General features: G+C 43.8%; 1 protein-coding gene across 2 annotated transcripts in view; it reads right to left on the reverse strand.

The window, feature by feature from the left end:
• MAST2 (microtubule associated serine/threonine kinase 2) overlaps positions 1–21606 on the reverse strand; it is a 163713-nt gene that overhangs the window by 92380 nt on the left and 49727 nt on the right. The window lies entirely within an intron of this gene.

Genomic DNA, 21606 nt, shown 5'->3' on the forward strand with positions numbered 1-21606 from the left:
TCCCTCTCCCCTTCTCTCTCTCTCCCTCTCCATCTCCCCCCCTCCACTCATCTCTAATCTCCCTCTCTTTCACTCATTCTAATCCCATTTTCTCCTCTCTCTTGCCCTTCCTTTCTTTTTCTCTTTCCTCCTTTTTCTTCCCCCAAAAGAGAGAGAAAGAAAAAAAAAAAAAACTATGGGGTGAGTTCAAGAGGAATAATACAAGAATCAGAAATAGAAATAGAAAGGCAAATTCAAAGAAGAAACAAAGAAATCATTAATAAAACAAATGACAATAAAGACACAAATTATCAGAATTTATGGGACACAACAATAGCAGTACAGAGAGGAAAATTTATAGCTTTGCAATACATCAGGAAGGAAGAAGGGGCCTACATGAATAACTTTTTTTGTTTTTTGTTTTTTTTTTTGTTTTTTGTTTTTGGGCCACACCCGGCGATGCTCAGGGGTTACTCCTGGCTGTCTGCTCAGAAATAGCTCCTGGCAGGCACAGGGGACCATATGGGACACCGGGATTCGAACCAACCACCTTAGGTCCTGGATCGGCTGCTTGCAAGGCAAACGCCGCTGTGCTATCTCTCTGGGCCCCTACATGAATAACTTAATGACACAGCTTATAAAATTAGAAACAGGGGCCAGCGAGGTGGCGCTAGAGGTAAGGTGTCTGCCTTGCAAGCATTAGCCAAGGAAGGACCGTGGTTTGATCCCCTAGCGTCCTTATGGTCCCCCCCCCAAGCCAGGGGCAATTTCTGAGCACTTAGCCAGGAGTAATCCCTGAGCACCAAACGGGTGTGGCCCCAAAAAAAGAAAATGATCAACAAATGGAACCAAAAGAAGGTAGGCAGAAGGAAATAACAAAGCTTAGAGCAGAAATCAATAAAGTGGAAATCCAGAAAACAATCCAAAATATCAATGAAAGAAAAAGTTGGTTCTTTGAAAAAATAAACAATATTGATAAACCACTGGCAAAATTCACAAAGAAATTGAGAAACTTGATAAACCAGATTAGAAATGAAAAAGGGGAAATCGGGGCCGGGCGGTGGCGCTGGAGGTAAGGTGCCTGCCTTACCTGCGCTAGCCTAGGAGACGGACCGCGGTTCGATCCCCCAGCGTCCCATATGGTCCCCCAAGCCAGGAGCGACTTCTGAGCGCATAGCCAGGAGTAACCCCTGAGCGTTACCGGGTGTGGCCCAAAAACCAAAAAGAAAAAAAGAAAAAGGGGAAATCATTACAGATATTGCAGAGACTCAAAGGGTAAAAAGGGTAATCAGAGACTACTTTGAGAAACTATGCCACAAAACATGAGAACCTGGTAGAAATGGACAAATTTTTGGATTCATAACCTTCCACGGCTAAATAAGGATGAGGCAGCATATCTAAACAGCCCCATCACTATTGAGGAAATTGAAATGGTGATCAAAAATCTTCCTAAAAACAAACGCTCAGGCCCAGATGGGTTCACTAATAAATTCTTTCAAACCTTTCAAGAGGAATTTCTACAAATCCTTTTAAGGCTCTTTCATAAAACTGAAGAATCAGGAACACTTCCAAATAGTTTCTATGAAGCTAACATCACCTTGATACCAAAACCAGGTAGAGATGCTGCCAAAAAAAGAAAATTACAGACCAATATCCCTGATGAACTGATGCAAAGATCCTCAACAAAATTCTGGCAAATAGAATTCAATGAATCATCATGAAGGTCATCCACCACAATCAAGTAGGTTTTATCCCAGGAATGCAAGAATGGTTTAATATCCGTAAATCAATCAACATAATACACCGTATCAACAAAAAAACAAAAATCATATGATCATATCAATAGATGCAGAGAAAGAATTTGGTAAGGTTCAACACCTAATTCTTGATAAAAATAAATAAATAAATAATAAAACTCTCAGCAAGATGGAAATGAAAGGGAACTTTCTCTATATAGTCAAGGCCATCTACCACAAGCCAATGGCAAATATATATTACAACTGGAGATAAACTAAAAGCCTTTCCCCTAATATCTGGAACAAGACAAAGCTGCCCTCTCACCACTCCTATTCAACATAGTGCTGGAAGTACTTACCAGAGCGATTAGTCAAGAAAAAGATATCAAGGGCATCCAGATAGATAAGGAAGAAGTCAAGCTCTCACTGTTTGCCGATGACATGATAATATATTTGGAAACCCCTAAAAACTCTGCCAAAAAGCTTCTAAATACAATAGATCCATATAGCAAAGTGGCTACTAAATTAACATGCAGAAAACAATGGCCTTTTTATACACTAATAATGATAGAGAAGAAATGGACATTAAAAAAATAATCCCGGGGCTGGAGAGAAAGCATGGAGGTAAGGTGTTTGCCTTTCATGCAGAAGGTCATTGGTTTGAATCCCGCCATCCCATATGGTCCCCGGAGCCTGCCAGGAGTGATTTCTGAGCCTTCTGAAGCCAGAAGTAGCCCCTGAGCTGCTGGGTGTGACCCAAAAACAAAACAAAAATATCCCATTCACATTAGTACCCCACAAACTCAAATATCTTGGGGTCAATTAACTAAAGAGGTGAAGGACCTTTACAAAGAAACTACAAAACTCTGCTTCAAGAAATAAGAGAACAAGGGGCTAGAGAGATAGCATGGAGGTAAGGCATTTGCCTTGCATGCAGAAGGACGGTAGTTTGAATCTCGACGTCCCATATGGTCCCCTGAGCCTTCCAGGAGCGATTTCTGAGCATAGAGCCAGGAGTAACCCCTGAGCGCTGCCAGGTGTGACCCAAAAACCAAAATAAAAAATTAAAAAAAAAATAAAAGAAATAAGAGAATACAAGAAAATGGAGATACATACCCTGCTCATGGATTGGTAGGATTAAGATCATTAAAATGGGAATACTCCCAAAGCATTGTCCAAAATGGAGCAATGAAAGCCTCTTCAAAAAGTGGTGTTGGGGGCCCGGAGAGATAGCACAGCAGCGTTTTCCTTGCAAGCAGCTGGTCCAGGAGTAAAGGTGGTTGGTTCGAATCCCGGTGTCCCATATGGTCCCCCGTGCTTGCCAGGAGCTATTTCTGAGCAGACAGCCAGGAGTAACTAACCCCTGAGCAACGCCGGGTGTGGCCCCCCAGAAAAATGAGTAGAATAAAAAAATTTAAAAAAAAAAAGTGGTGTTGGCACAACTGGCAAACTACTTGCAAAAAAGCGAACTTAGACCCCCATCTAACACCATGCACAAAGATCAAATCCAAATGGACTAAAGACCTTGATATCAGGCCTGAAATCATAAGGTTTATAGAACAACACATAGATAAAACACTATATGACGGGGCCGGGCGGTGGCGCTAGAGGTAAGGTGCCTGCCTTGCCTGCACTAGCCTAGGACTGACCGCGGTTCGATCCCCCCGCGTCCCATATGGTCCCCCAAGCCAGAAGCGACTTCTGAGCGCATAGCCAGGAGTAACCCCTGAGCGTCACCGGGTGTGGCCCAAAAAAAACACTATATGACATTGCGAGTAAAGGCATCTTCAAGGAGGAAACAGCACTCTCCAAACAATGGAAGCAGAGATAAACAGATGGGACTATATTAAACTGAGAAGTTTCTTAAATTCAAAGGAAATAGTGCCCAAGTTACAAAAGCCACCCAAAGAATGGGATAAACTATTCACCCAATACCCATCAGACAAGGGACTAATATCAAAAATATACAAGGTGCTGACAGAACTTAATAAGAAAAATATATAACCCCATCAAAAAATGGGGAGAAGAAATGAACAGACATTTCCTCAAAGAAGAAATACAAATGGCCAAAAGACACATGAAAAAATGTTCCACATCACTAATCATCAGGGAGATGCAAATCAAAAACTACAATGAGAAAAAAAAAAAAACTACAATGAGGTACCATCTCACACAAGAGACTGGCAACAAGAACAATCAGTGCTGGTGGGAATGTGGAGAGAAAAGAACTCTTATTCACTGCTGGTGGGAATGCTGTCTAGTCCAGCCTTTATAGAAAACAATATGGAGATTCCTCAAAAAACTGAAAATTGAACTCCCATATGATCCAGCTATCCCACTCTTAGGTATATAGCCTAGGAACACAAAAATACAATTCAGGGCCCAGAGAGATAGCACAGCGTTGTGTGCCTTGCAAGCAGCCGATCCAGGACCAAAGGTGGTTGGTTCGAATCCCGGTGTCCCATATGATCCCCCGTGCCTGCCAGCAGCTATTTCTGAGCAGTCAGGAGTAACCCCTGAGCACTGCCGGGTGTGGCCCAAAAAAAAACAAACAAAAAAAAATACAATTCAAAAATCCCTTCCTCACACCTATATTCATTGCAGCACTATTTACAATAGCCAGACTCTGGAAACAACCAAGATTCCTTCATCAGATGAATGGCTAAAGAAACTGTGGTACATATACACAATGGAATATTATGCACCTGTCAGGAAAGATGAAGTCATGAAATTTTACTAAACACAGATGTACATGGAATATTTTATGCTGAGTGAAATAAGTCAGAGGGAGAGAGAAAGACACAGAATAGTGTCATTCATTTATGGGTTGTTTTTTGTTTGGGGGGCCACACCCGGCGGCGCTCACGGGTTACTCCTGGCTTTTGTGCTCAGAAGTCAATCCTGGCAGGCTCGGGGGACCATATGGAATGCCAGGATTCGAACCACCATCTGTTCGCATCAGTTGTGTGCAAGGCAAACACCTTACCACTGTGCTATCTCTCCAACCCCTCATCTATGGGTTTTAAAAAAGATTAAAAACATTACTGTAATATTGCCTAGAGACAATAGAGTTAAGGGCTGGAAGGGCCAGAAGGACCGACTCAGAATTTGAAGCTCATCACAAAGAGTGATGAATGCTGTTAGGGAAATAACTACACTAACAACTAGCATGACAATGTTAAAGAATGAGAGAAGAAGAATGCCTGTCAAGAATACAGGTAGGAGGGGCCGGAGAGATAGCATGGAGATAAGGCCTTTGCCTTTCATGCAGAAGGTCATCAGTTCAAATCCCGGTGTCCCATATGGTCCCCTGTGCCTGCCAGGAGCAATTTCTGAGCATGAAGCCAGGAGTAACCCCTGAGCACTGCCGGGTGTGACCCAAAAACCACAAAAAAAAAAAAAAAGAATACAGGTAGGAGTGGGGGAGGAGGAAAGTATTGATGGTGGGAATGTTGCACTTGTGAAGGGGGGGGGGGGTTCTGTTTGACTGAAACCCAACTACGAACTTGCTTGTAATCATGGTGCTTAAATAAAGATGCATATATTTACATAATATATAAATAAATATAAATAATATATAAATATATAGATATATAAATACATATTTATATATAAAGATTTCTTTTTTTTTGTTTTTGGGCCACACCCATTTGATGCTCAGGGGTTACTCCTGGCTAAACGCTCAGAAATTGCCCCTGGCTTGGGGATCATATGGGACACCGGGGGATTGAACAGTGGTCCTTCCTTGGCTAGCGCTTGCAAGGCAGACACCTTACCTCTAGCGCCACCTCGCCGGCCCCTAGATTTATATATATTTTAAAAATTTAAATGCACCATGGGGTTCGGCAGGTCTCCGCCATGCCAGAGGCCTTCTTAACCAGGCCTAGGGGGGGTGCGGGACTTGGGTGACCCCAGCACCCCTCTACCACCTTGCTCCAGATCTCCAGAGCTTCCCCGGGCCACATGCCTGGGCAAGCCAGAGAGGTGGGTCCCTCAGTGGAGCTTGAAGGTTACCCTAGGCTTTACTAGTGGGTTGCACTAAAGCAGTCATTGGTAATATCTTATCAGTCTATATTTTCAAAACCGTGTGGGGGCGCACAAGATACATAATAGTTCTCACTACCATTGAATTATGTTTTTGTGTATGCAGAAAGTCCATTTTGTATCTGCCCTTTTGCACACCCCTACAAAAGATCATTTTTCTCTTAACTCTCTCACCCCCATCATCATTACTCCACATTTACCCTTTTTAATTTAAGTACTGTAGAATCGTAAGTCACAGACCATAGTGGTGCCCTGGAGTTAACACCCCCCCCCCAACTATTCCAAAAGGCATAGAATGTACACGTATGTCTTTTCAACATTTTATGTTTGTTTTCTTTGACGGCTATAACTCTTGCTGAATATTTTCTTATATACTGACGAGTTCCTTTTTTTCTTTTTTTTTTTTTTTAATCTTTTCTTCTCTTTGTGAACTGTTCAATAGGGAATTTGGTGAAAGAGTCCCTCAGTTTAATGCTTATGTTTGAACCAAGTCATGGGTATTGTTGGACGTGTTCTTACGCCCCATATACTCCGATAATGCCACGTGGCTTTATTTTTTATTTGCTTAGGCACATTAAAACGAGAAAATACTATACATACAAATAAGTTCTTATCTAATAGAGATGGGAACACACAAATCTTGTAGTGCAATGGGACCTTACACCCTGAACATTGACATAATGACCTGGCAGAGGCCTCAGAAGAATGGGCATTCTCCATTCACCCCTGATCTAGGGAAGACATCTACGAAACATCCAAGGTTGTCTATAACATCACCTGGAGACAATCCTCTACCAGGGAAGACCCTACTGCTGCTCTGACATCAACCTACTCAAAAGAGACTTCCCTTAACACTGAGAAGACTTAACAACAACAATGACCTGCTTACTGGACTGGGCTTTCTGTATTGCCCCTTAATTGCGAGGTGAAACTAGAGGATACTCCACACCAGCCTGACTTCAATGTAGGATGTGCAGATTCCAGGATCTTTAATACAGAAACCTGATGCCAACAATAGAGACTGCGTGAAAAATAAAATTGTATTGGCACTACAGACAATGACTTGGATTGAACAAACTAGTTTGCCTGGAGCCTAGAGTTGGTCTTATGCCAGGAAACTTCAGGGGTAGGGTCTCCTTGTATTTAGGCCGAGGCTTTTCCTTTCCATGTCCCCCATATTTTGGTGGGCCTATGCAAACAATATTTGCCACTCTAACACCGTTTTTACTGTGCTCCTTTGACTCTAACCCTTAAACAAAAAAAACTCTTAACCTTTTGATGTTAACTTAAACCAATATGTATGTGCATGAAAATATAAAAAAAAATACTATGCCTTCAATGTTTAAGGAGTCACATAAATTCATGGCTTTAGATTGCTTTGTGTACTACTAAGAAATGTTATAATGTACTACAATCTGGGGACTTGAGGATAAAATAATTGTACATGGGTTCTGCCTTATTTTTCTTAATGTTCTTTGACTGTAAGTTCAATATTTCGGCGTCATCAAGGGTATTTCTTCTGAGAACTGTTTATGGGCGATTGTCCTTCCACTGTAACTTTACCTTCTCCTCTTTGCATCATTGTTCTCATAATTAAAAATAAAAAATTAAAAAAATTTAAATGCACAAACAGAAGTCTAAATTTTTTACATTTAAAAAAATAAATAGGGGGCCGGAGATATAGCATGGAGGTAAGGCGTTTGCCTTTCATGCAGGAGGTCATCGGTTTGAATCCCGGCGCCCCATATGGTCCCCTGTGCCTGGCAGGAGCAATTTCTGAGCCTGGAGCCAGAAATAACCCCTGAGCACTGCCAGGTGTGACCCAAAAAAACAAAATAAATAAATGAATGAATGAATGAATAAATGAATAATAAAAAAATTAAAATTTCCTTGAGTTGAGGAATACAGGCACCAAGAACCAAGAAGCCCAAAGGGTCCCAGAGAAATATGCTCATCTAGAAAAACTTCAAGATACACGGTATTCAAAATGATAAAAAAAAAAAAAAAAAAAAAAAAGCAGCTGGAGTAATATTACAGCAGGTAGGGGCATCTGCCTTGCATGTGGCCCATCCAGGTTTGGTCCCTTGTATCCCATATGGTCCCTAGTGCCTGACAAGAGTGTTTCCTGAGCACAGAGCCAGGAATAACTCCTGAGCACCACTGGGTATGCCCACTCCCCAAATAAAAGACAAAAGCCAAATAGAGAGAATACCACAACCATCAAGATCAAAAAATAAACTTAAAAACAAAGGAAAACCTATAAGACTCAAAGCAGAGGAACTGGAACAAAAGGATAATGAGCAGGGTTTTGCTTTGCATGCAACCAATTGAGTTTTAATCCCTGGCATTCCATATGGTCCCTGAACACTACCAGGAGTAATTCCTGAGTATAGTGCCAGCAGTAACCACTGAGCATCTCCAGTATGTTCTCTCTCTCTCATACACACACACACACCCGAAAAATACCTCAGATCTTGGGGCCAAAGAGAAAGCATGGAGGTAAGGCGTTTGCCTTGTATGCAGAAGGATGGTGGTTCAAATCCCAGCATTCCATATAATCCCACGAGCCTGGCAGGAGCAATTTCTGAGTGCAGAGCCAGGAGTAACCCCTGAGCACTGCCAGGTGTGACCCAAAAACCAGAAAAACAACAACAACAACAACAACCTCAGATCTAGTAAATAAGACTCTTTGAGTCAGGCCGGTGAGGTGGCACTAGAGGTAAGGTGTCTGCCTTGCAAGCGCTAGCCAAGGAAGGACCGCGATTCGATCCCCCATTGTCCCATATGGTCCCCCCAAGCCAGGGGCAATTTCTGAGCGCTTACCCAGGAGTAACCCCTGAGCATCAAATGAGTGTGGCCCAAAAAAAACAACAGCAAAAAAATTTAGAAAATAATTTGAAAAGAATCTTTAAAGTTGAATATAAATTTTGGGCCCGGAGAGATAGCACAGCGGTGTTTGCCTTGCAAGCAGCCGATCCAGGACCTAAGGTGGTTGGTTCGAATCCCGGTGTCCCATATGGTCCCCTGTGCCTGCCAGGAGCTATTTCTGAGCAGACAGCCAGGATTAACTCCTGAGCATCGGCCGGGTGTGACCCAAAAACCAAAAAAAAAAGACTCTGAGTCAGGAGAGTATGAAGTTTTTTTTAATCAATAAAATTAACATCTCACCAATACATTCTCCAGCTTAATTATTTTTCAGATTTGAAGGAATACAGAACTTCATGAACAGTCAACAGCTTACAGAATTCATAACCTTGTGAAGAGTTTTGCAAGAAGCATTAAAAGAGGTTCTTAAGGGGACCTGGAGAGATAGCACAGCGGCATTTGCCTTGCAAGCAGCCGATCCAGGACCAAAGGTGGTTGGTTCGAATCCTGGTGTCCCATATGGTCCCCCGTGCCTGCCAGGAGCTATTTCTGAGCAGACAGCCAGGAGTAACCCCTGAGCCTCGCCAGGTGTGGCCCAAAAAAAAAAAGGTTCTTAAGGGTTCAGAGGGATATCATGGAGGTATGGCATTTGCCTTGCATGCAGAAGGTTTGAATCGCAGCATCCCATATGGTCCCCCGAGTCTGCTAGGAGCAATTTCTGAGCATAGAGCCAGGAATAACCCCTGAGCTGCTGAGTGTGATTCCCCCCACTCCCACCCCCAAAAAAAAAAAAAAAAAAAAAAACAGGGAAAAAAAGGTTCTTAAAGGGCTAGATAGTACAGTGAGTAGGACACTTGCCTTGAATGCAGATGACCTGGGTTCAATCCCTAGAACGGCAAATATTCCCCCAAGCACTACCAGCAGTGATTCCTGAACACAGATCAGATGACTGGTAAATGATTTCTCCCAAATCTTGGGCTGTCTTTGTATCCTGGTCATCATTTCCTTTGAGATGCAGAAGCTTCTTATTTTTTGTTTTGTTTTGTTTTGTTTTGTTTTTGGGCCACACCCTGTGGGGTTACTCCTAGCTATGCGCTCAGAAGTTGCTCCTGGCTTCTTGGGGGACCATATGGGACGCCGGGGGATCGAACCGCGGTCCGTCCTAGGCTAGCGCAGGCAAGGCAAGCACCTTACCTCCAGCGCCACCGCCCGGCCCCAGAAGCTTCTTAATTTACTTTGCTTCCACTTGCTTGGTCAATGGTGTTTTATGACCATGAAAATGCCTTTATCTTCAATGCATGGAGAGTTCTGCCTAACTTTTCCTCAGTTCAATCCTCCGGTGTCCCATATGGTCCCCCCAAGCCAGGGGCAATTTCTGAGCACTTAGCCAGGAGTAACCCCTGAGCATCAAATGGGTGTGGCCAGAAAAAAAATCATATGAATTCTAGAGATATAATTATTTTTGTTTGTTTACCCCTTGAGCCACCGCTCTGGCCCCATACAGCAAGTGAGTTTTGAAGATCATGAAAAAAACATGAATATAGGGCCAAGGAAATAGATCAAGGTCTGGACACATGCTTTGTATGCAACAGTCCTTGGTCAGTCCCTGACATTGTATGATCCCTTAGCAAACACTGCACATGGATGGGTTTGTCTCACACACAATATAAAAATGTACAGTATCTGAGAATATAACAAATGCAATAAAGAAAAATAGGTGAGGTAAGGACTGAAATTTGGATTTGTCAAGATTAATCAAACTTATTTAAAATAAGTTACTTGTCTTAATATTTACAAATACATACTCAGCCATTGAATTATTTTTCTTGTCCTTAAAGTACATACTTTACATGTACAGGCCTGTGGTTTTGATCCATGGCATGAGCATACATAAATTAAAATAAAATAACCTAAATTTATCCTCCATTTATAGAGCAAATCCTCTCCTGGAGTAGTCCACCACTCTACCTATCTAAAAGTATAGTATAGCATCCAATACTCAAATATACTCATTATTCTCACATGAGTTTGACTCCATCTGTTTCTTATGGGAAGCCCCTTAGGCTGTCCCAGTTTGTCCATTCCAGGGTTAGCATGAACATGAAGCACAGTGAATACTGTGAACCGCAGGTTGCAGGCAGCAGCCTCAGGAAACCTACCCCCATAGGTAGGTACACTGGTACAGTAGGTAAGAGGACCAAAAGATAGGAAATGGTTCTTTCATAAGATAGAGATATAGCCGGAGAGATAGCACAGTGGTAGGTCATTTACCAGGCACGTGGCCAACCCAGGACGAACCTGGGTTTGATTTCTAGCATCCCATGGTCTCCTGAGCCTGCCATGAGTGATTTCTGAGCACAGAGCCAGGGGTAACCCCTTAGTGCTGCCAGGTGTGCAACCCCCAAAAAAGACAGTCTTAGCCATAAAAGAAAAAAAAAGTTGGGGACAAGATCCCCAGCATCCAATATGGTTCCCCAAACTTTTGGTTTTTTTGGTTTTTGGGCTACACCCAGTGGTGCTCAGGGGTTACTCCTGGCTATCTGCTCAGAAATAGCTCCTGGCAGGCACGGGGAACCATATGGGACGCCGGGATTCGAACCAACCACCTTAGGTCCTGGATCAGCTGATTGCAAGGCAAACGCCGCTGTGCTATCTCTCTGGCCCCGGTCACCCAAACTTACCAAGAGTAATTTCGGAATGTAAAGTCAGGAGTAACCCTTGAGCACTGCCAAGTGTCGCCCAAAAACAAAAAAATAAAATGTGAAAAAAAAATCTATCAACAGGTTAGTGAATAAACAAATGGTGATACAACCACACAACAGATTACCCAAGAAAAAGTGGAAGAATTACCAGTGCATGCCAATCCATATTTTATAGACTATCAAAAACATAATCTTTAATAAAAATAAGCTAATGGGGAACCGGAGCGGTGACACAGTAGTAGGGTATTTGCCTTGCATGCTCTGACCTAGGATGAACCATAGTTTGATTCCCTGGTGTCCCATTTGGTCCCCTAAACCAGGAGTGATTTCTGAGTACATAGCCAGGAGTAACCCCTGAGCATCAGTGGGTGTGGCCCAAAAAAAAAAAAAAAAGAGAGAGAGACAGAAAGAAAGAAAGAAAGAAAAGAAAAGAAAGAAAGAAAAGAAAGAAAAGAAAGAAAAGAGAAAGAAAGAAAGAAAGAGAAAGAAAGAAGAAGAAGAAAGAAGGAGAAGGAGAAAGAAAGAAAAGAGAAAGAAAGAAAGAAGAAAGAAAGAAAGAAGAAAGAAAGAAAGAAAGAGAAAGAAAGAAAGAAAGAAAGAAGAAAGAAAGAAAGAAAGAGAAAGAAGAGAGAGAAAGAGAGAAGAGAAAGAAGACAGAAAGAAAGAAAAAAAGAAAGAAAGAAGACAGAAAGAAAGAAAAAAGAAAGAAAGAAAGAAAGAAAGAAAGAAAGAAAGAAAGTAAGAAAAAGAAAGAAAGAAAGAAGAAAGAAAGAAAGAAAGTAGAAAGAAAGAAAGGAAAGAAAGAAAGAAAGAAAGAAAGAAAAAGAAAGAAGAAGTTTGGGGGACCATCTTGGATGCTGGGGATCTTGTCCCCAACTTTTTTTCTTTTATGGCTAAGACTGTCATTTTTGGAGGTTGCAAAAAAAAAAAAAAAAAAAAAAAAAGCTAATGGGGGCCAGAGCAATAGCACAGATAGTAGGGAATTTGCCTTACATGTGGCCAACCCAGGTTCTATTCCCAGCATACCATATGGTCCCTCGAGCCTGTCAGGAGCAATTTCTGAGTGCACGCCAGGAGTAACCCCTGAGCAAAGCTGAGTGTGGCCTGTGCTCACAAAACAACAAAAAGATCATGGACCGGAGTGATGGCACAGCAGTAGGGCATTTGCCTTGCAAGTGGCTGACCCAGGATGGACTACAAAGGGAGGAAGGGTGGGAGGGAGGGAGGAAAGGAGGGAGGGAGGGAGGGAGGGAGAGAGGATGGGTGGGTAGGAGGAAGGGAGGGAGAGAGGGTGAAAGGAAGAAGGGAAGGAGGGAGGGAGGGAGGAAGGAAGGAAGGAAGAAAGGAAGGGAGGGAGGGAGGGAGGAAGGAAGGAAGAGAGGGAGGAAGGAAGGAAGAGAGGGAGGGAGGAAGGAAGGAAGGAAGGAAGGAAGGAAGGAAGGAAGGAAGGAAGGAAGGAAGGAAGGAAGGAAGGAAGGAAGGAAGGAAGGAAGGAAGGAAGGAAGGAAGGAAGGAAGGAGCCAATTGAGGGCCAGAGCAGTGGGCAGCTTGCCTTGCATACAGCAGACCTAGGTCCAATCCTCAGCATCCCACATGATCCCCCTGGCACAGCGATGGCGAACCTATGATACGCAAAGGCCTTGCAGCTGGCACAAGGGAAGGTCCACAGTTAAGGTATACGGCATGAATCCAAAAAAAAAAAAAAAAGATATGAGGCGTGGCAGGAGGCGAGTGTACCAGTGTCTGCTTTGCAGCTCACCTGGCAACAGGGCCGGACTGGCCATTGGGAGGACATGCTGGCACTTTGAGGAAATTCTTTGGTTTTGTGTGGCAGTTTGGGCACTCAGGCTCAAAAAGGTTAGCCATCACTGCTCTAGCACCACCAGCAGTAATTCCTGAGAGCAGAGCCAGTACTTAGGTTGGGACACACTGTGTAACACAAGGCTTTGTAATGACACTCCTAGAGGCATGCAAAACACAAGAAAGGCCTGCAATCTAGGCAACAATACTGTACTAACGTCATTTCCCTGGCTTTGTTGTTAACTAGTTATATTAAAATGTCACCTCTGTGAAAGCTGCGTAAAATATTCATGTGATACTACTTTCAATTCTTACAACTGCGCAAGGAGTCTGTAATTATTTCAAAGTAGGTTTACTTAATTAACCAAGCCTGAACTTCCTTGACTTTTACATTTCTAGTTAACTGTTTCTTATAAATACACTTTACATTGTCCCAAGAGGCAAATCATCTGAAAGATCTCCTTTTGTTTTAGTTAAGTATCCCTTCTGAAAGACAGTCCATTAACTGCCTTTGCCAGAAGCAATCTGAATCCCTCAGTTTGGGTAATTCATTTCAACTGGAGCTGAAAATTAAGTAGGTCAAATGTGGGGAAAAGTTAAATAAAACTGAAAAAAACTATGCTGTTATAGACTCTAAGAAAGAGTTCTACATTATGAAAACAATAGAAAATCTTTTAAAAGCATGTCTATAGTTTTTGTTTACAAAGTAAATTTTAGAGGCTGAAGCGATGGCATAGCATGTAGGGCACTTGCCTTGCACATGGCAGACCTGGTTCGATCTCCAGCACCCCATATAATCCCCTGAGCCGGCCAGGAGTGATTTCAGAGTGCAGAGTCAGGAGTAATCCTGAGCGACACCAGTTGTGGCCCAAAAACAAAAAAACTCCCTAATTCAAGTTGAAATACAAAGGAAAAAAGGGGCTGGACAGCTAGCACAGTGGTAGGGTGTTTGCCTTGAATGCAGAAGGATGGTGGTTCGAATCCTAGCATCCCATATGGTCCCGTACCCCCACCCCGAGCCTGCCAGGAGCGAATTCTGAGCAGAGAGGTAGGAGGAAGCCAGGTGTGACCCCCCAAAAAAATATATAAAAAAAATTTTAAAGGAAAAAGGAAAAAGATAAATTGTACATTATCAAAACAAAAATTTTCAACACTTCTTAAAGGAAAGTATTCCCTTTAAGAATTCACTTCTAAAATAAAAATAAAATAAAAAAAGAATTCACTTCTGGGGCTGGCACAGTGGCGCTAAAGGTCAGGTGTCTGCCTTGCCAGCACTAGCCTAGGACGGACCGAGATTCAATCCCCCAGCGTCCCATATGGTCCCTCAAGCCAGGAGCAACTTCTGAGTGCATAGCCAGGAGTAACCCCTGAACATAACCGGGTGTGGCCCAAAAAAAAACAAAACAAAAAAAAATGTTCACTTCTGGTGGAGCCAGAGAGGTTGCACAGCGGCGTTTGCCTTTTTCTGAGCAGATAGCCAGGAGTAACCCCTGAACACCGCCAGGTGTGGCCTCAAAAGAAAAAAATTTTCACTTCTGGTGCAGGAGAGGTGGCGCTAGAGGTAAGGTGTCTGCCTTGCAAGCACTAGCCTAGGACAGACCGAGGTTGGATACCCCCCCACATCCCATATGGTGCCCCCCAAGCCAAGGCGATTTCTGAGCACTTAGTCAGTAGTAACATCAAAGGGGTGTGGCCCAAAAAGCCAAAAAAAAATTTCACTTTTGGGCCAAAGCAGTGGCGCAGGGCATAAGGCCTGCCTTGCATGCCCTAGCCTAGAACGAACTGCAGTTGGATCCCCCCGAGTTTCCATATAGAAGGCCGGGGGATCAAACCACAGTCTAGTCCTAGACACTAGCACCTGCTAGTGACACCGCTCTGGCCCCGTATTCGATAGTTTTTTATTTGCATCTCCCTGATTATGATACTGAGCATTTTTTTCCCCATGTGCCACATCTTCTTTGGTGAAAAGTCTGTTTAGGGGCCAAAGAGATAGCACAGCAGCAGGACGTTTGCCTTACACTCGGCCAACCCCAGACCAACTCCGATTCGATTCCTGGCATCCCATATAGTACCCCGACAGGAGTAAGCTGAGCACCGCCACCACATGTGGCTCCAAAGTGTATATGTGTGTGTAAGTAAAGTAAAGTAAAGTAAAGTAAAGTAAAGTAAAGTAAAGTAAAGTAAAGTAAAGTAAAGTAAAGTAAAGTAAAGTAAAGTAAAGTAAAGTAAAGTAAAGTAAAGTAAAGTAAAGTAAAGTAAAGTAAAGTAAAGTAAAGTAAAATGTAAGTAAGTAAGTAAGTACCTGCAGTTCTTATTTTTGCGAGGGCGGGTGTTGGGGCCACATCCATTGTGCTTAGGAGTTATTCCTGGCTCTGCACTCAGAAATCAATCCTGGCAGGCTCAGGGGACTATATGGGATGCCGGGAATCGAACGGGAGACGGTCTGGGGTGTCCAGAATCGAACCTAGGTCAGTTCTGGATTGATCACGTGCCAGGCAAACGCTCTATTGCTGTGCTACCACTCTGGCCCATCCAACCTGTAGTTCTAAGAGCTCAAAGCTAAATTTTTATTTTATTCTTTTTCTTTTTAGTTTTTGGGTCACACCCGGCGTAACTCATGGCTCTAAGCTCAGAAATCGCTCCTGCAGGCTTGTGGGACCATATGGGGTGCCGGGATTCGAACCACCAACCTGCAGGCAAGGCAAATGCCCTACCTCCATGCTATCTCTCCAGCCCCTAAATTTTTATTTTAATTTATTTTTCTCTTTTTTAGTTTTTGTGCCATGCCCAGCAGTATATCAGGGGTTACTCCTGGGTCTGCACTCAGAAATCGCTCCTGGCACGCTAAGGGGACCATATAGGATGCCAGGGATCAAACCCAGGTCTGTCCCGAGTTGGTCGCAAGCCATGCAAACATCCTACCACTGTACTATCACTCCAGCCCCAGGGCTTTTATTTTTGATTTGAGGGGTCACATCCACCTGTGCCTAGGCATCACTCCTGGCAGTGCTCAGGAGTCCAGACAGGGTGCTGGGGGTCAAACCCAGGTCAGCTACATGCAAGGCAAGTACCATAATCCCTGTACTATCTCTCCAACCCCTATAAATGGATTTTTTTTTCATTTTTACTACATTTTTAACTTTTTTCCTCTTTTGGGTACAAGTGAGAGAGATGGCTCAATGAACTGAGAAAGATGCTATGAAAGTAGGAAACCCTTCCAGCTTGCTCCTAATGCTGCAAAGTCCCTTGGGCGTTCTCTAAAGTGATCTACTGAGTACCATGATTAGCTGATGAATATTTTAGGGTGAGGCTAAAAATACAAAAAATAAATAAATAGGGGCCGGGAAGATGGCGCTAGAGGTAAGGTGTCTGCCTTGCAAGCGCTAGCATAGGACGGACCACGGTTCGATCCCCTGGCATCCCATATGGTCCCCCCAAGCCAGGGGCGATTTCTGAGCACATAGCCAGGAGTAACCCCTGAGCGTCAAACGGGTGTGGCCCAAAAACCAAAAAAAAATAAATAAATAAATAAATAAATAACATAAGGGGCAGGAGCAGGAGTGGTGGTGCTAGCAGAAGGGCATTTGCCTTGCGCACACTAACCTAGGATGAACCGTGGTTCGATCCCCAGGCATCCCATATGGCCCCCAAGCCAGGAGCGATTTTTGAGTGTATAGCTAGGAATAAGCCCTGAGCGTCACAGGGTGTGGCCCAAAAGGCAAAAAATAAATAAAAAAAAAAACAGCCTATTACTAGTGCGTCTAATCAATTAGATAGAAATGAGAGATTCCCATGACCCACTCTCCTTAGATTTCGATGCCAGATGCAGCCGAGACTGTTAGGATGCTTCTAGCCTAGTGGCTAGATACAAAGGTTCTGTTAACTTAATGAAACATTCATACAATTCAGGATAGCCAATAACTCAATAGATCACTAATGTATTACAAATTACATAAATCGGGTACAGCCAGATAAAAGAAATATAAAGTACATAGATGGTCACAGAGCTTTCTGCCCTCTCCAGATGCATCAATTTACCAAGAAGAATTCACCAACCTGGGGCCGGGAAGATGGCGCTAGAGGTAAGGTGTCTGCCTTGCAAGCGCTAGCATAGGACGGACCACGGTTCGATCCCCTGGCATCCCATATGGTCCCCTCAAGCCAGGGGCAATTTCTGAGCACAGAGCCAGGATTAACCCCTGAGCGTCAAACAGTTGTGGCCCAAAAACAAAAAAAAAAAAAAAAAAAAAAAAAGAATTCACCAACCCAGCAGATCTCTAAGGCCTTCCTTCTAAGTTTACATCAAAGTCTACTTATAGGTAAAACTGATCATCAGTAGTAATTAACTGGGCCCAACTTCCAAAACTTCCAGTCCATCTCCCTATCCTGAAAATCGGGGTTGGGAGGGTCAGGGTGAGGGGGACTGGGTATTAAGTGCTACACGACCTAAAGATTTCCCTAGGTCCCAATCCCATTAGATATTTTCCAAGATACTTTCATTATAACAAGAGACACCATTAGAAGCCATTGCCTTGCACAAGGCAGATCCAAGTTCAATACCCTGGCATCCCATATGATCTCAAGCCTGCCATGAGTAATTTCTGAATGCAAAGTCAGAAGCAACCACTGAGCACTGCCAGATGTGATATAAGAAAAAAAGATACGGGCCTGGAGAGATAGCACAGCAGCGTTTGCCTTGCAAGCAGCCGATCCAGGACCAAACATGGTTGGTTCGAATCCCGGTGTCCCATATGGTCCCCCGTGCCTGCCAGGAGCTATTTCTGAGCAGACAACCGGGTGTGGCCCAAAAACTAAAAAGAAAAAAAAGAAAAAGAATAAAGAAAAAAAAAGATACACCATTAATGAGCTGGAGAGAGAGTACAGCAGTTAGGCTCCAGTCTTGCATGCAATGGACCCCGATTCAATTCTAGCATTCCATAAGATCTCCTTAAGACCACCAGGAGTGATTCCTGAGTGCAGAGCCAGGAGTAACTCATGAGCACCACCGGGTGTGACACCTCCACCCAAAATGAAAAATAAAAAAAAAAAGATAGATATCTATCGATAGATCCATCTGGTACTAGCCCCACCTAAACCTTCCATCAAAATATCTTTTGAGGGGCCAGAGCAGTGGTGCAAATGTTAAGGCATCTGCCTTGCCCACATTAACCTAGAACAAATTGCGGTTCGATGCCCCCGCGTCCCATATGAACCCCCAAGCCAGGAGCGATTTCTGAGCTCAGAGCCAGGAGGAACCCATGAGTGTCACTGGTTATGGCCCAAAAACAAAAACAAAAAAAACAGCTTTTGAGAAAGTAAATACAAGTTTTGGGTTCAAAGACAACATGGAGGGCATTTGCCTAGCAATGTGGCTGACCTAGGTTCAATCCCTGACATCCCTTTGGTCCTCAAAACCCACCAGAAGCAACCCCAAAGCAAAGAGCTTTAATTAATCCCTTAGTACTGCTAGGTATACTCTCACCCACAAAAAATTGGGTTTTGGGTTTTTTGTTTGTTGGGGGCCACACCCCGAGATCGATCCTCAGGGGTTACTCCTGGCTCTGCGCTCAAAAATCACTTCTGGCAGGCTAAGGGTACATTTTAGGAATCTGGGTAGGCCGTATGCAAAGTAAACACCCTAACCACTGTGCTATGTTCCAGCCCCACCTACAAAAATGTTATTTTCCACATCACAGAGTCAGATCAGAATCTCCTATCTTAAGGGAAATGTGTGCACCACTGCTCATTCCAATCCATGAATTTCTCCAGTGTTGTCAGTGGCTAAGTAAAGTGGGATGCAGGGAGGTGCAAGGAAGTATATATGTGACTGAGGGATAGCAAGTGTTAGGGCGTTTGCATTGCACGCAGCTGAACCAGGATAGACATTGGTTCAAATCCCTGCGTCCCATATAGTCCCCCATGCCTGCAAGGAGCGACTTCTGGGCAGAGCCAGGAGTAACCCATGAGCGCTGCTGGGTATGACCCAAAAACAAAAAAGAGTTTCTACCTTTTGCTCAAGCCACTTCAGCAAGAGAGAGCGAGAGAGCAAGAGAAAGCGAGCGAGAGAGTTTTTCCACCTTTTGCTCAAGCCATGAGAGAGAGAGAGAGAGAGAGAGAGAGAGAGAGAGAGAGAGAGAGAGAGAGAGAGAGAGAGAGAGAGAGAGAGAGAGAGAGAGAGAGAGAGAGAGAGTTTCCACCTTTTGCTCAAGCCACTTCAGCCACCAGCACTCAGGGAAATGCTGCCTTGGATTAAGACTTGTAGTCTGCCACAAGCACCTACCCATTACAAGTATGCTCATGTACCCCAAACTCCATGAGACAGCTGTCAAGATGGGCCTAGAGTACACTTGTTTTGTATGGTGTGGAAAATAATTCCTGCCACCCAATTTGTTGGAGAACTGTGGATTCAAAGTGGAGTGAGAAATTGCTCCTTGCAGAAAAGAAAAGTCAGTCTTAATGTAAGCAAAGATCCACTTGACTTCCTTACCTTTCCCGCACAGAAAAGTATTTCAGGAGGAAGCATAATAGTGACACAAGGTAGACTTTATTGAATGAAACTTACTTAGATGTGAGCAAAAAAAGGGGAAATGTGTTAAAGAAAGAACACAGGCTTTTCCAGATTGAAAATAAGCAAAGAAACAGACACAAACAAGCAAAATACTTTTTCAAGGCAGAACAGATGCTTGAAGAGTAAACCGAATTTCAGTTTTTTGAAAGTATTTTAATTATGTTATACTGGTAAATAAGAGGTGGGGCATTTCACTGTAGTTTAGATATATATTATCCAATGATACTGAGCATCTTTACATGTGCTTTTTAATCATCTATATACTTTAAAGAAATATATTTTTTCTTTTCCCATTAAAAGTTTGGGGGGGGGGCCGGAGAGATAGCAAAGCGGTGTTTGCCTTGCAAGCAGCCGATCCAGGACCAAAGGTGGTTGGTTCGAATCCCGGTGTCCCATATGGTCCCCCGTGCCTGCCAGGAGCTATTTCTGAGCAGACAGCCAGGAGTAACCCCTGAGCACCACCGGGTGTGACCCAAAAAAAAAAAAAAAGAAGTTTGGGGGGGGCAGAGAGATAGCATGGAGGTAGAGTGTTTGCCTTGCATGCAGAAGGACAGTGGTTCGAATCCCGGCATCCCATATGGTCCCCCAAGCCTGCCAGGAACGATTTCTGAATGTAAAGCCAGGAGTAGCCCCTGCGTGCTGCCGGGTGTGACCCAAAACCCCCCCCCAAAAAAAAAAAGTTTTGTAGGGGCCAGAGTGATACAGTGTGGCTAGGGTGTTTGCCGTGCACATAGCTCACCCAGATTCTACCCCCAGCATCCCATAGAGTCCCCCAAGCCTTCGAGGAGTTGAAGCCTCATACCTCCATTCTTCCTAGGTAACTTGACCTTACCTGCAAGACCCCACCCATTTCCTGGGAGGGGTCTTGGAAAAGGTAGATAAGGCCTATGACCCAGGGGATTAGGGGGCTTTTGGTCTTTTGCCAGCATGAAGGTCAAAGGGAAGATGGCTGAAAGGAGTTAAGATGCAGGGCTAGCTAAGAATGGATGAATGCTTAAAAGGTTATGATATAGGCCACACATGTGGTGGATAGGGCATGAATAAAGTTGATGCTTCCTGATGCCTGTCTCTGGATGAGTCTGATTCCGCTGTTCACCTAACTTGGGACCTGCCAACTGAATGGGGATTTCGGAGCCACGTGGCCTGGGATGGCAGAGAAAAATCCCTCCATCTATCCTTCACCATCCACCACCATCGTTAATTATTTAATGCAACAAGGAGTGATTTCGTGTGTGTGTGTGTGTGTGTGTGTGTGTGTGTGTGTGTGTGTGGTTTTTGGGTCACACCCAGCAGTGCTCAGGGGTTACTCCTGGCTCCATGCTCAGAAATTGCTCCTGGCAGGCATGGGGGACCATATGGGACGCCCGGATTCGAGCTGATGACCTTCTGCATGAAAGGCAAACGCCTTACCTCCATGCTATCTCTCCGGCCCCGAGGAGTGATTTCTTAACACAGAGCACCCTGGGTGCTACTGGGTGTGATCCAACAAAAAAAACTGAGATCTTTCAGTATCAGTTGTCTTGAATACTTACTTTGATAAACATGAGAACCCCCAAACTCCATCCACACTGTATAAAAAGCAAGTGTTTATCTCGTTTTGTTTTGAGGTGATATCCAGCAGTGCTCAGGAAGTTCTGGCTCTGCTCAGTGATGACTCCTGAGGATGCTTAAGGACCAAATGGGATGCCAGGAATCAAAACCAGGTCAGCTGATTCAAGGCCACCTGCTGAACGATCACTCTGGTCCCTACCACAACTCCTTTTTCTTTTTTTTTTTTTTTTTTTTTTTTTTTTTTGTTTTTTTGGCCACACCCGGCAGTGCTCAGGGGTTACTCCTGGCTGTCTGCTCAGAAATAGCTCCTGGCAGGCACGGGGGACCATACGGGACACCGGGATTTGAACCAACCACCTTT

Source organism: Suncus etruscus, chromosome 6 (assembly GCF_024139225.1).
Source record: "Suncus etruscus isolate mSunEtr1 chromosome 6, mSunEtr1.pri.cur, whole genome shotgun sequence".
In the NCBI taxonomy this organism is placed as follows: Eukaryota; Metazoa; Chordata; class Mammalia; order Eulipotyphla; family Soricidae; genus Suncus; species Suncus etruscus.